General features: G+C 39.7%; 1 long non-coding RNA gene across 2 annotated transcripts in view; it reads left to right on the forward strand.

Moving 5' to 3' along the window:
* The window catches only part of LOC143661954 (uncharacterized), a 104,290-nt gene that overhangs the window by 25,214 nt on the left and 66,362 nt on the right, over window positions 1-12,714 (forward strand). Inside the window, exons 1-2 of one of the 2 annotated variants that reach the window (XR_013165035.1) lie at window positions 10,866-11,008; window positions 11,131-11,245. This is a non-coding gene — a long non-coding RNA (uncharacterized LOC143661954). Of the gene's footprint in view, window positions 1-10,865; window positions 11,009-11,130; window positions 11,340-12,714 lie in introns of those variants that run through there. The other variant, XR_013165036.1, reaches the window with a different exon arrangement.

Below are 12,714 nucleotides of genomic sequence, written 5' to 3' on the forward strand. Positions count from 1 at the left end.
TCCTTCCGCTGATCTCAACGTTTATTTCCTCACCTGTCTTCTATTATAAAGGGTGGTAAGGAGAAGGCAGCAATCATCAGCTGTTTCTTATGGATACAAGGGCGGTAATGGAGCGTTCTCTTCTCTTGTGGAAACAAGGACAGGCGTCTCTCCTCAGGCCCGCGCCAGGCCCACTGGTCACAGCGCTCCTGCGCAGCCCGGCCCTGAGCTGCCTGCGCCACCACTGCCGCTGCACCCCGCGCTGGGCGCCCAGCACAGTGCCAGGCCCACGGTCCGCCGCCCAGAAACGCGCAGGGAGTAAAGAAAGGGAGGGGAGCAAATGGGGAGGGCTCGGCCATTGCCGTGGGAGTCACAGTGTCAGGGATTTGTCTGGAACTGAGGTGCCTCTTTCCACCTCTGCTCATCTCGGCTGCTACATGCCCCCTCCGGGTCCCCTCCAGAACCCCCCCCACCCCCCCGCCTCTCCTGGCCCGCCTCCCTGCCCCCTCTGGTCCCCCTCCAGCCCCCCTCGCGGGCCACTCCTGGCCCTTTTGCCTTTGGCTCTGCATCCTTCTCTGATGGCTCCATGTCCTCGCTTCTCCTCCCCTTCCCTGAAGCCACCTTTTCATCTGCAGCTACTCTACTTCCTCTTGGCACAAGGCATTTGGGCAGATAAAAATGGTGGGTTTTGGCTCCAATATCTTTGGCTTTGGACTTTACTCCTTCTCTGAAGACTAGGGAGAGACCAAGCTTCTCGGTGTTTACCCAGCCCAGCTCTGGCCTTAATGTTTGACAAGAACTTGAAAGGACTGTTCCTTGGCCCGGGGGTTACACTTGACTGATTTTTCTTTTGGCACATTAATTTTGGAAACTTTTACTCCTCTTTTCTCTTATTCCTGTAGATGAACGGATATTCTGATTTCTGTGGTGCTGAATTAATGTTCCCTGTTTTAATATACCATTACAATTAATATCATTATATATTAGTTTTCAACATTTACAAAACATTCTCATTATTTTGGACTTTGACTTTGTGGAATAAGCAGGGCAGGTGAGCTTATCCATTTTAAGGATGAGAAATCTGTGATGGAATAGCCACATCGGGTGTTTTGTTCCTCCCTCTCTCCCTCTCACCCTTCCTTCCTTCCTTACCTCATTACCTCCTTCTTTCCTTCCTTTTAATAGAAAAACATCTAAGTCTGTGCACCTACCCATAGGTGTATTTAGATGCCTATAAGTCAAGGTCAGCTACCTGCAGATGGAAAAGCACTGCTCTGTTGTTACTCGGCATGCCAAAATATTCCTATTATACTGAGCCTTACATGTGCCCACCATTGAAATGTAAGACGTTTAAATATTTTGTACTGTTTACTATAAAACTTTTTTTCTTTTTTTTTTTTGGCATGGGCAGGCACTGGGAATTGAACTCGGGTCTCTGGTATGGCAGGCGAGCACTCTGCCTGCTGAGCCACTGTGGCCCTCCCAATAGTTGTTTTTTTAATTTTTTTATTGTATAGTATAGCATATATACAAAGCAAAGAAATAAAATAGCAATAATTTTCAAAGCACTCTTCAACAAGTAGTTACAGAGCAGATCCCAGAGTTTGTCATGGGCTACTATAAGATCCTCTCAGAGTTTTCCTTCTAGCTGCCCCCGAATATAGGAAGCTAGAAGGCTTAAACATTTTTTTTTTTATCACCCAATCAACTTTTTTTCTTTCTTTTTTGTAAAAAATAACATATTTACAAAAAAGGAATACATTTCAAGGTACCGCACCACAATTAGTTGTAGAATATATTTCAGTTTCACATGGGTTACAATTCCTCAATTTTAGGGTTTTACTTCTAGCTACTCTGAGATGCTGGACACTAAAAGATATCAATTTAATGATTCAGCATTCATATTCATTTCTTAAACCCTACCTTCTCTTTATAACTCTACCATCACCTTTGATCTTTCTGTCCCACCCTTTAGGGGACTTCTTCATGCTGGAAGGGGCTGTCACTAAAATGAAGTAGGAAAATAGAACTAGCTGATGTTCTGGAGAGGCTGGGTCTTCTAGGTTTCAGGACCTATTTGGACCAGGGACCCATCTGGAGGTTGTAGGTTTCTGGAAGGTTACCCTAGTGCAAGGAATCCTTGTGAAATATTATCTATTGCCCTAGGTGTTCTTTAGGATTCACTGGAATGGTCTTGGTTGGGGTTTGGCAGGTATGACAGGTTGCAATGTCTAACTGAAGCTTGCCTAAGAGTGACCTCCAGAAGTAGCCTCTTGACTCTATTTGAACTCTCTCTGCCACTGATACTTTATTAGTTACACTTCTTTTCCCCCTTTTGGTCAGGATGGAATTGTTGAGCCCATGGTGCCACGTCTGAATTCATCCCCGGGAGTCATCTCCCATGTTGCCAGGGAGACTTTCACCCCTGGATATCATGTCCCGTTTGGGGGGGGGGGGGAGGGCAACTTGCAGAGTTGGGCTTAGAGAGAGTGAGGCCACATCTGAGCAACATAAGAGGTCCTCCAGAAGTAACTCTTAGACATACCTATGCTTCGCCACTATCTACATAAGGTTCACAAGAGTATGCCTCAAGATCAAGGGCATAGCTTATTGATTTGGGTGTCCCTATGGTTTGACACAGTATTAGGGGATTTCTTGATGGTTAAGTTTAATAGTTTCATATTTTTTCTTCCATCCCTCAGTAGACTTTGCCAATACTTTTTGATTATCTGCTTAATATACTCTAGGATGTATCCAGGCATTATAATAAGCTGTACAGGATTAAAGGATTTCTTTCTTATTCTGGGCTCCCTATATTTCATTTGTTCAAATGAGTTATACAGATAGATTGAATTAGATTATGTGCTACAGACTATTTCAGTTCCAGACCAAATAAACCTTTCTTCCTTTGGTCTCAAAGTATATGTGTGGTTCTAAAATATAGACATTGTCTTCCTTACCCCTGTGTTCTGAATTACCTTAACCCCAACGTGATCGGCTTCATTCTTATCTCTAAATATCAGGAGATATTACATATATAAAACAGCCTCTTGAAATCCAGAAATAATAATTACTCAGCATGCCACAATATTTCTAACATATTGAGCCTTACTGATACTCTGGTACCCATCATTGAAATGTAAGACATTTAAATATTTTGTACTATTTGCTGCTCAACTTTTAAATGAAGAAGTAAAGTGTTTCAGATAAGGTCAGAACTCTGTCCCCATACCAGGTTGCTCAACATTCAGAAATGAACCCTTGATTTCTCCCCAAATATGTTCATGCCTCAGGTTCCCCCATCTCAGTGAGGGGCTCCTCTGTCCCACCACTTGCTCCCCCACTCCTCTATTTTTGCCATACCCACCTCCTCCCTGCCCCCACCAGCATGTATCCCAAATGCCACCATGGCTACCTCCTCCCTGCACCATCCCAGAAACCCCAACCCTACCTTGTCCAGCTCATCCTTGTGGTTGGCCCACACTGACCCTCCGCTTCCCGGGACCACAGCGAGCTCCTTCCTTCTCTTCCTTCTCTGGGGTTTCCCACTTGCAGCACCTCTGCCTGGAAAGCTCTTTCCCCAGATCTACTGTCTCCTTCTCTCGCTTACCTTAGCTCTTTGCTCCAAGACGCATGCTCCAAGAGACCTCACAGAGTCTCCTCCACCATTCCTACTGCCCACCCTGCTTGCCTGCATCTCACTGCTACATCCTCGTGTGCTGTTTCCTTCTTGTCATCGGCTGATAAGCAACTGGTATCCCGTTATATGCTTGTTTGTGGTCTGTCTCCCTTGTAAGCTCCATGAACTCACCTTGTCTGCCCCAGCAGCACCCACGCATAGACTAGTGCCAGGCAAGCAGGAAGGACAGAATACATCCTGCTGACTAGGTGCATAAATTCCATTGAATTGCTGACTGCCCAGAAGCAACTACCATTGTGAAGTTAATGTGTATTATTCCTACTTCAGTTTTGCTGTTTTCATCACACAGTTTATGTGCCTTTGTAGATTTGATATAAACTTGTATGTTTGAAATTTTCATATAAGCAACACTATATTGTACGTAACCCTTTGTAACCTGCTTTTTCTTTTTTAATCTCCAAATGGTTTTAAGCTGCATCTGTGCTAATTCTTGCAGTTATGTTCACTAATTTACCTTTTTGAAATATTTTGTTAAAGGAATAAGCCATGACTTACTAATCAATTCCCCTACTGAGTCATGGTTAAGTTTTTTTTTTTTTCCTTTTTTTGTGGGGGATGACAACTGCCAACAAAAGCCAATGACAATGCGCATGTGTGAGTGGAGTTGCTGGGCCACTTTAGCCTTGTCAGATGATATCAAGTTGTCCAAAATGATTTGTACCATTTTTCAAAGAATAACAATTCTGTTTCCTACATCCTCACCAATATTTCATTTTTCCCTATCTAACAGGTGTCTCATGTATTTGTTGCAGTTGGCTAAAGCTGCTGGAATGGAATATACCAGAACTGGGTTGGCTTTTTAAAAGAGGATTTATTAGGTTACAAATCTACAGTTCTAAAGCCATGAAAATGTCCAAATTAAGGCACTGAGAGGAAGATGCCTGACTTGGGGAAAGGCTGCTGGCATCTGGGATTATTCGGTCCCATGGGAAAGGCACATGGTGCCATCTGCTGATCCTTCTCTCCAAAATGTCTCTGGGCTCCTTTGGGTCCTTGCTTGTTTCTCCTGAGCATTTCTCTCTCAGCTTCTCTCTGGGGTTTGCTGAGTTTCGTCTGTGTTTTACCCTCTCACCTAGGAATCTAGCAAGGGGATTATGAACCACCTCGAATGGCCTGGGTCACCTCTCCATGGAAATATCCTAACCAAAATGTCCCACCCACAGTATGTCTGCCCCCACAAGAATGGATTAAAAGAACATGGCTGTTTTGGGATGCATAACAGCTCCAAATCAGCACAGTATTGCATTGTTTTATCTTGTGTTTCCTGGGTTATTACTACCATTATCTTTTCCCCCATATGTTTATTGGTTATTCATGTTTCTTTCTTTCTGAATTGCTTGTTCATATTGTTACCTCTTTTTTTCTAGGGTAATTTCTCTTCTTCTTTTTGGTTTTAAATAGTTCCTTATTAACCATCTCTAGAAAAACTTTGGGACCTATTCACATTGCAAATATCTTCTGTCTGTGCTTTTCTTTTCAATTTATTTATGGTAGTCTTTTTCTACATATGTTTTAAATTTGTTATAAGATTTTTCTTCATGTTTTATTCTTTATATTCTTTATATATATATATATTTGAAAGAAATCCTTCATTATCCTGATGTTATAAAAATGTTCTGCTTTATTTTCTTTTAAAGTTGAAAGTTTGCTTTCTACAGATTGGATTTTCCCCCCTTTTGGAATGGTATAAGAAAGACATCTAATCTTATTTTATTTTCCATGGATAACCATCTGCACCACCACTATTTTTTAAAATTAATTTTTCTTACTAGGTAACACATTTTTATGGTCTGAATAATGTTATAAAATACATACTGAGGCAGGTTCCTCCCCACCCTTGCACCCTCCTCTCTTCTCCACTCCACACAGGCAACCACTTCTTCTTTATTCTTCGACGTTTCTCTATGCATGTAATGCACACAAGAAGAGCTATTCTTCTTTTCTCTTTTGTTCACAAAGGAGGACAGACATATAGTCTTGCACCTAGTTTTCTCATTTGACTCTGTCCTAGACCTCTTGCCATTTTGTTTGGCAGCTGAATCACATTCCACTGTGTGGCACTATCCTTTCCATAGGTGGATGGTTGGGTCATCTCCAGATTTTTCCTGTTATTCCTGATAATGCTATGATAAGTGGCCCTAGAAACACGTCATTTCCTATAGGAGAGATTCCCCAAGGTGGGATACCTGGATTGGGTGAAAGGGCACAGGCACATGCATCTATAGTTACAGTGGCTATCACCAAGGAGCCTTTGTGGCTGCTTAGTCATTTTGTGCTTCTCAGGGGTATGTGTGAGTGTCTCTTTCTTTATAGACTTGTCAGAAGCAGACTGTCAAACTTTTGACTTTTTGATGGACCAGAAATGGCACCAATGGTATTTTTTGCAATCTTATTCTTTTGATTTCCATTTTAGATGGTTTGAGGTTGAGGTTTCACTCAAATTAATTGCACAGATCTAAACATGACAGGTGCATGAAATCTTACTTACAGTACTTACCTCAGCCACCCACTCAGCTCAAAATCGGGAGCATTTCCAGAACTTTCCACTGCTCTCTCATAGTTGGTCCCAATCAGTACCCTGCCCCACCCTCCTCCTAAGAAATAGCAACTGTCTAGGTTTTTACCTTACTTGATGGTTTTGCCTAATTGTGAATTTTACATTCCTGGGATCATAGCGTATTTTCTCTTCTGTGTAATACTTCTTTTACATTATACCTATGAGCTTCATCCATGTCCTCACACTCTTTGCTGTGTACACTTTCACTGTATGAATATGCCACAATTTATTTGACCATTCTATGCTTGTGACATTTTGGATGCTTCCAATTTGGGAAATTATTATGAATGAAGCTGCCATGAATATTTTTGTACATGCCCTCTGTCCTTTGGTGGACTTTCGCATTCATTTTGTTGAGTATGTACCTAAGAATGGAACTGGAAGTTTAGGCCTAGCTTTACAGGTACTGCCAAACAGTTTTTCAAAGTGGTAATTGTCAGGGATTTTTAACGGTCTGAGATTTTATCGTTGTTGCAAGCTGACATGTCAGCCTGCCAGAGTTCAGCTACAAGACCGGTAATGACAGACAGTTCACTGGAACGATGGCAATGGCCAGTATCAGCAGTTTTGTTCTATTTCTCTGACTCTACTTCCACAGTGAGATGTGAAGAGGGCAGATGGAAGCTATACAGGCAGTGGATTGTTGCTGTGAGAGAGGAACTCTGGGCCAAGGACCTGGAATGTCTAAACTGGCTGTGCCAGTTTGAAAGGATTATACATCCCAGAAAAGCCATGGCTTAATCCTAATCCAGTCTTGTGGAGACAGCTGTCTCTTTTAAACCCTAGTCAGCACTGTATGTTGGAATCTTGATTAGATTATCTCCATGGAGATCTGACTCACCCAGTTGTGGGTATTGACTTTTGAGTAGAGGGAGATGTGACACTACCCATTCCAATGGGTCTTAATTAGTTTACTGGAATCCTTTAAAAGAGGAACTAACTAAAGGGACAAAGACCTATACAAAGAAAACTACAAGAAATTGTTGAAAGAAATCACAGAAGACCTAAATAGATGGAAGGGCATACCGTGTTCATGGATTGGAAGACTAAATATAGTTAAGATGTCAATTCTTCCTAAGTTGATTTACAGATTCAATGCAATACCAATCAAAATCCCAACAACTTACTTTTCAGAAATAGAAAAACCAATAACCAAATTTATCTGGAAGGGCAAGATGCCCCAAATAGCTAAAAGTATCCTGAGGAAAAAAAAATGAAGTCGGAGGTCTCACACTACCTGACTTTAAGGCATATTATGAAGCTATAGTGGTCAAAACAGCATGGTACTGACATAAAGATAGATATATTGACCAATGGAATAGAATAGAGTGTTCAGATATAGACCATGTTATCTATGGACAATTGATCTTTGATAAGGCAGTCAAACCAACTCACCTGGGACGGAACAGTCTCTTCAATAAATGGTGCCTAGAGAACTGGATATCCACATGCAAAAGAATGAAAGAGGATCCATATCTCACACCCTATACAAAAGTTAACTCAAAATGGATCAAAGACCTCAACATTAAGTCTAAGACCATAAAACTGTTAGAAGAAAATGTAGGGAAATATCTTACAAATCTTATACTTGGAGGCGGTTTTGTAGACCTTACACCCAAAGCAAGAGTACTGGAGAAATAAATAAAAAAATGAGAACTCCTCAAAATTAAACACTTTTGTGCATCAAAGAACTTCATCAAGAAAGTAAAAAGACAGCCTCTACAATGGGAGACAATATTTGGAAATGACATATCAGATAAAGGTCTAGTATCCAGAATTTATAAAGAGATTGTTCAATTCAACAACAAAAAGACAGCCAATCCAATTACAAAATGGGAAAAACACTTAAACAGACACTTCTCAGAAGAGGAAATACAAATGACCAAAAGGCACATGAAGAGATGCTCAACTTCCCTGGCCATTAGAGAAATGCAAATCAAAACCACAATGAGATATCATCTCACACCCACCTGAAGGCCATTATCAATAAAACAGAAAATGATAAGTGCTGGAGAGTGTAGAGAAAGAGGAGGCACACTTATCCACTGTTGGTGGGAATGTCAAATGGTGCAACCGCTGTGGAAGGCAGTTTGGCGGTTCCTCAAAAAGTTGAATATAGAATTGCCATATGACCCAGCAATACCATTGCTAGATATCTACTCAAAGGACATAAGGACAAGGACACAAATGGACATTTGCACACCAATGTTTATAGCAGCATTATTTACAATTGCAAAGAGATGGAAACAGCCCAAATGTCCATCAACAGACGAGTGGTTAAACAAACTGTGGTATATACATAAGATGGAATATTATGCAGCTGTAAGACAGAATAAACTTATGAAGTATGCAACAACATGGATGGACCTTGAGAACATTATGCTGAGTGAGACTAGCCAAAAACGAAAGGACAAATACTGTATGGTCTCACTGATATGAACTGACATTAGTGAATAAACTTGGAATATTTCATTGGTAACAGAGACCATCAGGACATAGAAATAGGGTAAGATATTGGGTAATTGGAGCTGAAGGGATACAAATTGTGCAACAGGACTGAATATAAAAACTCAGAAATGGACAGCACAATACTACCTAGCTGTAATACAATTATGTTAAAACACTGAATGAAACAGTGTGAATGATAGAGGGAGGAGGGCTAGGGGCGTAAATGAAATCAGAAAGAAAGACGATAAAAAAAAAGAGGAAACATTTTGGAGAGAGTCCTTTTTCAGAACGATGAGAGTGATAAGAACCATGAAACCCCACACAGCCAGAGATCTTTGGAGATGAAGAAGGAAAATGCCCCAGAGGAAACTTCATGAAACAAAAAGCCTGGAGAGAAAGCTAGCAGATGTCGCCATGTTTGCCATGTGTCTTTCCAGTTGAGAGAGAAACCCTGAACTTCATTGACCTTTTGTGGGTGAAGGTAACCTCTTACTGGTGCCTTAATTTGGACATTTTTATAGACTTACTTTAATTGGGACATTTTCAGGGCCATAGAGCTATAAGCTAGCAACTTGTTAGATTCCCATTTTTAAAAGCCATGCCATTTCTGGTATATTGCATTCCAGCAGCTAGCAAATTGGAACATTTTGTCAATAGGCATCAAGGCCTTTTGCCCAGGAAAGACTTGCTTTTCTATCTTTCAAGGCTGTTCACTCCATAAATCTCACTGGAAAGAGAACTGGGAACAAAGGGTCATTAGGGCCTCACTCCCAATGTGTGCAGAAGTGAGTGAGACACATAGATCACAGTCTCTCAACAGGTGTATCCTTCACTTACAGATGTGCCAGTGACCCCATATCACTGTCGGCACTTGCTGTTGACAGTTCTTTAATTTTAGACTGCTAATGAGAGCTTATTTGTATTTCTTTTTGCTTTTAACATATTTCTCTGAGGAATTTCCTTTATGTTGAATATCTTTGAGTTGATGGTAGGAATTCTAGTTTTAGTCTTGGACTTTGGGAGCAAGGGTTCCATATTTCACCAACAAGTAGGATGCACACTGCACACAATAAGTCATTTTGTAGATATCCCTTATCTGCTTGTGGAAGTTTCCTTTTCTTTCTGTTTTTCTGGGTTTTTAGATTTTATTTTTACGAATAATTGTTGAATTTGGTCAAATACCTTTTCTGTATCAGTTGAGATGACTATATGAATTTTCTTCTTTTTTTCTGTTGATGTGGTGATTTAGACAGCTTGATTTTTTTAAAGTGCAATTTTACTGAGATATAGTCATATACCATAGAAGCCATCCAATGTATGCAACAATGGTTCACAGTATCATCATGCAGTTGTGCATTCATTACCACAATGAATTACTCCAAAAAAAAAGAAATAAAAAGAGAGGTAAAACATCCCATACCCCTTAGCCTGCCATTAGTATTATTTTTTTGTTTTTATTTTATTACTCATCTACCCGTACAATGGATAAAGGCAGTGTCAATCACAAGGTTTTTACAATCACACAGTCACATGATAAACATCTTGATTTTTAAATGTTAATATATCCTGCAATAAGTGTCACTTGGAATGATGTGATATAGTGTTTGATTCTATTTATCAATATTTTATTTGGAATTTTTGTGTTCCTATTCAAGACGGATTTTGGATGTAATTTTCCTTTCTTTTAATATCCATGCCAGATTTTGGTATCAAGGGAATTTTGCCCCCGTAATATTAGTTGATAAGAGTTTCTTCTTTTTCTATTTTCTAGAAGAGTTTATATAAGACTGGTATCATTTACTTTCTGAATATTTGGAAAATTTGTCATTGAAGCTATCTAGACCTGGAAAACTTTTCTATAGAAAGGATTTTAACTATGAGTTCAATTTATTTAGTAGCTATTCTGCTTTTTTAATTCTTCTTGGGCCAAGTGAGTAAGCTGTGCATTATTTATCATAAAGTTATTTATATTGTCCTCTACTTTTCTTTTTAGTGTCTGTAGAATCTATAATTATGTCTCCATTTTCATTCCTAGTATAGGTAATTTGTATTATCTTTTTTTTTTCTTGATTATACTTGCTAGGGATATTCTGGTTATGTATAGCTGTATAACATATTGACCCACATCTTAGTGCTAGATTAGCAACTTATTACCTCTTATGATCCCATAGATTGACTGGCTTTGGATGGCTGAAGTCCTTCCTGCAGTGACTGTTTGATAGCTGATGGGGATGGACCAACTAGGCTGGCTATCCAAGATGGCGGCCCATTGTTGCTGTCCTCCACAGTTCAGTGGGGGCTGCCAACTGAAGTACCTGAGTAGTGTATGTACTTAATATTAGTTATAGCTCACATATTTAGCAGACTTCTAAAATAGACACAAATAAATGAATATGATACCATGATACCATACTATGATACCATCTCTCACTCAAAATTTTTACAGTTTGACAACCTGCTTTCCTGGTGGGCCTCTGGAGAAGAGACCGTCTCAGGCATTGCTAACAGAATTGTAAAGTGATCCAACATCCATGGATGCTAATTGGCAGTGAAGATCACAGGTATAAATGCACATGCATTCAGTCTCTGACCCAGTAATCCCACTTCTGGGAGCCCTATAATGTTGAGTAGAAGTGATGTTAGTGGACAGCTTACTTTGACCCTAACAAGAATGCATCTAATCTTTCATGATTAAGCATGGTGTTTGTTATATGATTTTTCTGTTTGATTCATAATTTAAAATTAAGAATTCTCTTTTGTTTTTAGTTTACTTAGACAATTTTTCTTAAAAATTGAGTGTTAAATTTTATCAAATGCTTTTCTATCTCTTTTGAAAGCTGATCATATCATTTTATATGTTAATGTGATGAATTTCATTAACAGATTTTCCTTATGTTAAGGGCTCCTTGCTTTCCTGTGACAAATTCTACATGTCTTGATTTTAAAAATCTAATTACAAGAATTTGTTCCTAACATTTAAGTGATTATTTTTGTATCTGTATTAAAAATGAGATTCCTTTCTCACTTGATACTTACCTGGTTTTAATTTTAAGATCACTAATTGTGCTGGGTTGAAAGGATTATTTACATTAGAAAAGCCATGTTTTAATCCTGAGTCTGTCTTGTGGAGGCAGCCATCTCTTTTAGTCTCTCTTCAGTACTGTATTTCAGAAACTTGATCAGATTATCTCCACAGAGAGATGTCACACCCAATTGTGGGTATTAACCTTTGATTAGAGGGAGATGTGACTCCACCCATTCCAGGTGTGTCTTGATTAGTGTGCTGGTTTGAAAGGATGTATATCCCCTAGAAAAGCCATGTGTGCTGGTTTGAAAGGAAGTATGCCCCCTAAGAAAAGCCATGTTTTAATATAAATCTCATTTCATAAAGGTAGAATAATCTCTATTCAATACTGTATGTTTGAAACTGTAATGAGATCATCTCCCTGATTGATGAGATTTAGTTAAGAATGGTTGTTAAACTGGATTAAGGGATGACATGTCTCCATCCATTTGAGTGGGTTTTGATTAGTTTCTGATGTCCTATAAAAGAGGAAACATTTTGGAGAATGAGAGATTCAGAGAGATGAAGGAGAGATTCAGAGAGAGCAGAGCAGAATGACATAGCCACAAGAAGCAGAGAGCCTACAAGCCAGTGACCTTCAGAGATGAAGAAGGAAAATGCTTCCTGGGAGCTTCATGAAACAGGAAACCAAGCTAGCAGATGACACCATATTCACCATGTGCCTGTCCAGCCAAGAGAGAAGCCCTGACTGTGTTCGCCATGTGCCTTCTCACTTGAGAGAGAAACCCTGAACTTCATTGGCCTTCTTGAACCAAGGTATCTTTCCCTGGATGCCTTTGATTAGACATTTCTATAGACTTGTTTTAATTGGGACATTTTCTCAGCCTTAGAACTGTAAACAAGCAACTTATTAAATTCCCCGTGTTAAAAGCCATTCCGTTTCTGGTATATTGCATTCCAGCAGCTAGCAAACTAGAACACCATGTTTTAATCTAAATCCCATTT

The sequence above is a fragment of the Tamandua tetradactyla genome, chromosome 18 (genome assembly GCF_023851605.1).
Source record: "Tamandua tetradactyla isolate mTamTet1 chromosome 18, mTamTet1.pri, whole genome shotgun sequence".
In the NCBI taxonomy this organism is placed as follows: Eukaryota; Metazoa; Chordata; class Mammalia; order Pilosa; family Myrmecophagidae; genus Tamandua; species Tamandua tetradactyla.